The sequence below is a fragment of the Myotis daubentonii genome, chromosome 9 (genome assembly GCF_963259705.1).
Source record: "Myotis daubentonii chromosome 9, mMyoDau2.1, whole genome shotgun sequence".
Lineage (NCBI taxonomy): Eukaryota > Metazoa > Chordata > Mammalia > Chiroptera > Vespertilionidae > Myotis > Myotis daubentonii.
In genome coordinates, this window is record NC_081848.1 from 66081711 (window position 1) to 66088741 (window position 7031).

The 7031-nt window shown below is 42.1% G+C and overlaps 1 pseudogene; it reads left to right on the forward strand.

Annotated features, from left to right (window-relative positions):
* The first annotated feature begins 706 nt into the window (after nucleotides 1-706).
* LOC132241915 (olfactory receptor 5AN1-like) lies at nucleotides 707-3371 on the forward strand (annotated as a pseudogene).
* The last annotated feature ends 3660 nt before the right edge of the window (nucleotides 3372-7031 follow it).

Sequence of the window (7031 nt, forward strand, 5' to 3'; positions counted from 1 at the left end):
CAAACACCTGAACAGCCAGAGGCATTTCCTCAAATCTGACAATGGACTGTGTATAGGAAACCCTACCCTTTGAAGTGTATATCTCCACCTCACCTCGGGACAATTAGTGTTAATACAAAGCATGGGGTCCTGAGACCAGGACATCTTAGTTTCTTTAGCTTGGCTCCTCTGACCTCCAAATGCCTTTCAAAATTATATTTCATCTCTGGACTCTGACTTAATTTACACACAGCCTTTCCCCAGATTGCTGAACCCTTCTAGATGCTGGAACAAGAACCCTGGCATCCAGCCAGGTTTCCTGCTTGAGCAGTGTTTGGGGCAGCATTTTGCAGTGTACAGGACTATGCATTAGCTTTCTTGTCTATGAAAGGTGGGAAAACAGCGTTCAAGGCTGGCAGGGCTCATTTTTGGCGTTCCAAACCTGGCAAAACTGTGCACCAAGCTCCCTGGACAGACGGGACCACTGGTCAGCTCTGTAGAAGGTCAAAGTCACTGGCTGGTCTTTTGCCTCAAGTGCTGCTGAGCTACGCAGGTGCTCTGGCCAGGCTTCCTGGTGGGATGAGCCAGGGGATACACTCAGCAATAGGTGGGGCTATGAGTTAGCTTCCTTGCCTGGGAAGACTGTGTTGGGGGGCCCATAGATGGTGTATTATAGGGAGAATATGCAAATTATGACCTGTTGAATGAGGAGGCACAATTCATCCACATGGGGTTGACAGGTATCTCATTCAGTATCCAAGCTCTCACTTTGGAAAGGTAAGAACCCCTAGGTTGTTTTGATTAAAGGCACAGTTTCAATATACTCACATAAAGAAAGTAAATTACCAGATTTTTCACGGACAGATGCTGGATATTGGAAGTAGCGGTGCAACGAGCCACGGGTTGGGTAGTTCTCCATCCCAGATCATGTGTGAGCAGGAGATAGAGAATCTTCCCTCCAGGACAGTGAAACATTTCCCCTTGTTTTCAGTGCTCATTGGAGGAAAAAGATGGCACATGTGAGGTCTGTAATGCTATCATTTCCTGAGTCAGTGATGCATTCTCTTGTCTCTTTCTGATTTTAGGAACAACAAGCTAATGATTTGTGGAAGAAATATTATGGAGATTACCCATTTCAATCTCCTGGGATTCTCAGATTTTCCCAGAATCATAGAAGGACTGTATGTTGTATTCCTGTTGATCTACATTATGACTCTGACTTGGAACCTGAGCCTGATCATCCTAATAAGAATCACCTCCCACCTCCAAATGCCCATATATTTCTTCCTTAGTAATCTGTCTTCATAGATATCTGCTTTCTGACTTCCACAGCCCCTAAGATGGTGTCGAACCTCTTCCAGGAGCAGCAAACTATAATCTTTGTGTACCGTGCTGTTCAGTACTTTGTCTTTTCAACCACGGAAGTGAGTTAGTCTTGTGTCATGACAGCCATAACTTATGACGGATATGCTGCCATTTGTAACCCACTTCTGTATTCATCAATCCTTTTGCCTAACCTCTATGGTTGGATTGTGGTGGTTTCCTATTTGACTGGAATTTCTGTTTATATCCCAATTGTGTGTCATACTTCAGCTCCACTTCTGTGGGCCTAATGTCATCTACCACTTCTTCAGTGACATATTTCAACTGGTAGTCCTGTCCTGCACTGACACTTTCTTTGTACAACTCATGATGGCTATATTGACACTGATCTTTGGAATAATAAATGCCCTAGTTATCATGACATCCTATGTCTATATTGTCTTTTCCATCATGAAGATCACTTTAGCTAAAGACAGGTCCAAGGCTTTCACCACCTGTGCTTTTCACTTGATGGCAGTCACCCTTTTTATACCTCGGTGTTCCACTTCTTGGGAACTTAGGCACAGGTGACCCAAACGCCTCATTTGGATATACCAATACAGACGTCAAAGGGTATTTACTATTAATTAGTATGGCCGAGCTTAACCAAAAACTAAGAAGAGAGAAGACATAGGGAACAAACAATGCAAGAAATCACACAGGTTTATTTACCAGAGAGCCGATGGGTTTCAGTCCTTGGCAGGCCACCCGGAGACACTCGCTGACAGAGACACATGGAGGTCGTCAAATATGCCGCAGCAGGAGCTCGGTCTCTTGACTCGAAGAGAGGCCTCTAACAGTTTGGGCTCAGAAGCAGAGCAGGGATGGCATTTTCCAAGGGGGAAGGAGAACGTCTTGTCTGTGGAGGTCAGACAGGCGTCTGAACCGCAGCAGATTTGCTCTCTTTAAATCCTCGAAGTTGGGCGTCTTCAGTGTCTCCTATCAGGCGCCATACACGGGTGCCGCCCTGTTATCTAGGTATACACTCAGGCAGGAAAGTTGTGTACATGTCCAAAGCTTATCAATCACCCACACACATCTTATTTTTGGAGTTGTTTACAAGTTTTGGTCTAAGAATAAAATGGGATCTACTTAGGCTAACTTATGCTAATACAAAATGGAGTCTACTTATGCTAACTAAACTTATTACTATAACAGGCTTCTTCAGTGTCTCATATCAGTGTACTCCAGTGGCCTTCTGGGCTTATCAGGATACACACGGAGGGAGTTACAAGTTGTTTGTCAGGAGTTACAAGTGATTTATCAGGAGTTAACAGCAGGGCATTACAAGTTGTTTACACACAGGGAGTTACAAGTTACTTTTCAGGGTCACACACAAATTAAGTTCCTCTTCTAAGTAAAGTTTAAAAATCACTCTAATAAAAAATGAAATTTGATTATGCTATCTTATACTAACTAAACTTATTACTATAACACTCGGGTATGTTTGTCTACTTGAGTTCCAGCTCTGGTGTTTCCTCCAGGTTCAACAGATTTGCGTTGGTCTTCTACAGTGTGGTGATTCCCACACTGAATCCCTTGATTTACATCTAAGGAAAAAGGAAATCAAAAATTCCTTGAAAAGTTTGCAAAAGAAGAGAGGGTATTACTGAGGTCAACAGTCCTGAGATTTTTGACAGATTTGTCTCATCAGAATCACCTTAATCCACAATAATATGCACATTAATGGAGTGTAATAAAATTCACACCAGATTTGAACAAAGAAGGCTTATTTTGGCACAGATAACATGCTCAAATGGAACCACAGCTGACTTGAGGCTAGACAAACACGGTATCGTTAAGTCCTGCGGATTCATTACTTTCCCCCTACATGAGCAGTTACTTCACCATTTATTAATCTACCTGCAAATATATGTGAAATATCAAGGTTTAGATACTTGTTGCTTACTTTTTGACTCTGAGATTGATCTCTGTTCCATCTTAGGCCTCTGAACTTAAAGGAGAGATACCCAGCAGAGGCCCCGAAGAATGTAGAAACCTTGTCTTCCAAATATTCTGATGCAGCATAGTCCAGACATGGTGGGGTCAATGTTTGTTCTGTTTCTGACCATAATGGAAATGAATAGAGAGAGGGCATATGTTTTTGTACAAAAACAAATCTATATAATTGGTCCAGTTGTGCGTCCTGGAAAAACGTGGCTGAGATAGTTAATATTTCTTACAGCCTCTATTTTTTTTTTTGTCACATCTTAGTCTCAACTAGCTATAGTCTAAGCAGGAGGAGGTGATTTGAATCATAAAGAGGAATGGAATGAAGTATGTGGTTCCTTCAGTTCCATTTACTTAAGTCCAATGATATAATTTCTTGCATCTAGTGTCCAGTGCCGATTTCTAATGGGGGAGGATATTCAAAATCCATGTCACAGTCAATAGCAATTTCTGATACTGTGGGACTCAAACTTCTTTTTGTCTCCCCCATTAAGTCTTGAAATTTATCCTTGGTTTTATAGTGCATTGGATTACACTGCCAAGTTATTTCTGATATTTTAATCATTTGTTCAATTTTATGTGAGGAGACTTGTGTGGGAACTCATTGTAATAACAGAGTTACTGAATATTCAATATTGGAAAGACTAAGAACAAAGAAGGAAAACTGCCATAATTCTTTTCTATAGATTGTGTTCAATGGTTTATATCCTAGAGATTTGTGGTTGTATGGAGTGATATGATGGATGGAGTAGAATGGTTATAGTTATTTTAATGGTGATATTTTTCAGGAAACCTCAATGGTTATGAGAGGAAATAGATAGTGGCATAGGCAGGGTTCTTATCTCTGGCCAGTTATTGCTATCTGAGGAGGAAATAAAGCTCGTGGTCATAGTGGTCTGGTTAAAAAGAGGAACAAGATGTGTAACAATGTTTGGCAGATTGTCCATACTTGAACAAACTGATATAAAGTAGATATTATTATATTTATATATAATACTTGGAGATTCATTGGATTTTTTTTCAAAAGCCAGTTGTTTAATTAGGATATCGGCTGCCTCTTCGTTATTGATTACTCTCTCTTTTTGTTTTTAATTAAACTTTTAATTTTGAGATAATTATCAAATTACATTCATTTGTAAGAAATAACACAGGGATAACCCTTTTCTCAGTTTCCCCAATGGTAACATCTTGCAAAACTATATAGTACAACATTACAATCAGCATATTGATATTGATTTAGTCAAGATATAGAATATTTCCATCACCATAAGGATCACTCATTGTTACCTTTGTATGGCCACACCCACTTCCCTCCCACCTCCACCCCTTTCCTTTTCTTTTTTTTAAAATTAAATCTTTATTGTTCAGATTATTACATTTGTTCCTCTTTTTTCCCCCCATAACTCCTCTCCTCCCAGTTCCCGCCCCACCCTCCGCCCTCACTCCCCACCCACTGTCCTCATCCATAGGTGCACGATTTTTGTCCAGTCTCTTCCCGCATCTCCCACACCCCTTTCCCCCCCCAAGAATAGTCAGTCCATTCCCTTTCTATGTCCCTGATTCTATTATGATCACCAGATTATTTATTCACTTGATTCTTAGATTCACCTGTTGATAGATGCATGTTTGTTGTTCATAATTTGTATCTTTACCTTTTTCTTCTTCTTCCTCTTCTTAAAGGATACCTTTCAGCATTTCATATAATACTGGTTTGGTGGTGATGAACTCCTTTAGCTTTTCCTTATCTGTGAAGCTCTTTATCTGACCTTCAGTTCTGAATGATAGCTTTGCTGGATAAAGTAATCTTGGTTGTAGGTTCTTGGTATTCATCACTTTGAATATTTCTTGCCATTCCCTTCTGGCCTGCAAAGTTTCTGTTGAGAAATCAGCTGACAGTCGTATGGGTATTCCCATGTAGGTAACTGACTTTCTTTCTCTTGCTGCTTTTAAGATTCTCTCTTTGTCTTTTGCTCTTGGCATTTTAATTATGATGTGTCTTGGTGTGGTCCTCTTTGGATTCCTTTTGTTTGGGGTTCTCTGCGCTTCCTGGACTTGTAAGTCTATTTCTTTCACCAGGTGGGGGAAGTTTTCTGTCATTATTTCTTCAAATAGGTTTTCAATATCTTGCTCTCTCTCATCTTCTGGCACCCCTATAATTCTGATGTTGTTATGCTTGAAGCTGTCCCAGAGGCTCCTTACACTATCTTCGTATTTTCGGATTCTTTTTTCATTTTGCTTTTCTGGTTGGGTGTTTTTTGCTTCTTCACATTTCAAATCTTTGCCTTGATTCTTGCGCTCCTCTGGTCTGCTGTTGGGAGTCTGTATAGTATTCGTTATTTCAGTCCGTGTATGCTTAATTTCTAGTTGGTTCTTTATCATAACATTGAGGGTCTCATTAGTTTTCTTGAGGATCTCACTACATTTATCGGCGGCTTCTAGACAGTTCTTAAGAGACCTTAAAAGTGTGGTTCTGAACTCAATATCCTCCATTGACAGTTTTGTCCTGTTTCTTTGTCTCCGCATTTTTTATGCTTTCTTGGTACACCCCCTAGTGGTCTTTGTGGGCAGTCTTGTTGTAGTTAAGCCTTGATTGTTGTCGGCAATAGTGGGGGTGATTTGACCTCCAGGCTAACTGGCTATGAGAGTCCGCTGTGTCTGTAGTGGGAGAGCTTCTGTGCTGGATCTCTAGGGTGGTGCTAATCTAGCGTTTGCCTGAGGCTATCCGGCAAATGGCTCTGCGCAGGGCTTGGGCGGGGCGGGTCCCCGGGGATCTACAGGGCGGGTGGAGCGAGCAGTTATGGCTGCTCTCAGTTCCGTCCCTAGGGGCTCTGCCTCACAGAGTCCCAGCAAGTGCTGCAAACCTCGGAGAGAAAGCTGCCTTCGAGTTCCGACCGAAGCCAGACAGTCCCGCTTATCCCGTTTGAGTCTGGGTCCCTAGAGACTCGCCCGGATCTGGAGCTCAGAGTCTGAAACTCCCTCCCGATTGAAAACAACAACCGCGCCCTCCGCCGCCAGCCCACTTGCTCGCAGTCCGCACCTGAGTATTTCACTTCAGCACTGCACCTCCTCTGAGTCTGGGTATGATATTCTCTTTCCTCCTAGTTGTAGAATTTCCACTCAGCCAGCCTTCCTGTGGTTCTGGATGATGTCCATTCCGTCTTTAGTTGTTTTTTGAAGTGGTTGTTCAAGGCAGCAATCTCCGGCGTTAACCTATGCCGCCATCTTGGTTTCTCTCCCTGATTACTCTCTTGACTGCCTACAGGTCCCTGTTCGGGCCCCAGGTGTTGGGGTCCAACTCCAGCAGGTCCAGGGATCCCCAAAGGTGTGGACGGAGTTGGTGAAGAAGGAATGACACGGAGACAGCGTTCAGTTGGTCAGCAGCCTAGCCAGGATCTGTAGCCAGGATCTCCAGCCAAGTTCTTCATTGGATTTTTAATCAATGTTTTGGGAGTTTCAATTTTAACGAGTCACATGAATTACTCTGTTTAATTAAGGATTGTAAGTGAAAAAGTAGTTGAAGCCTTTGCTAAATCTTCCATGAATTTCCACATGTACAGGATTGAGAGAAGGGGATTGTTGAACTCTGGGAGGAACATGTGAGTTTAGCACATGCCAAGGATACTGTAATATGAATAAAGGATATTTGCTTAACCACCCCATCCAGGTATAGGTGTGTTCTTTGACAAATTGCTTTTTCAAATGTGTGAAAATGTATGGGATGCCTGTCCCCAAGGGGCCAC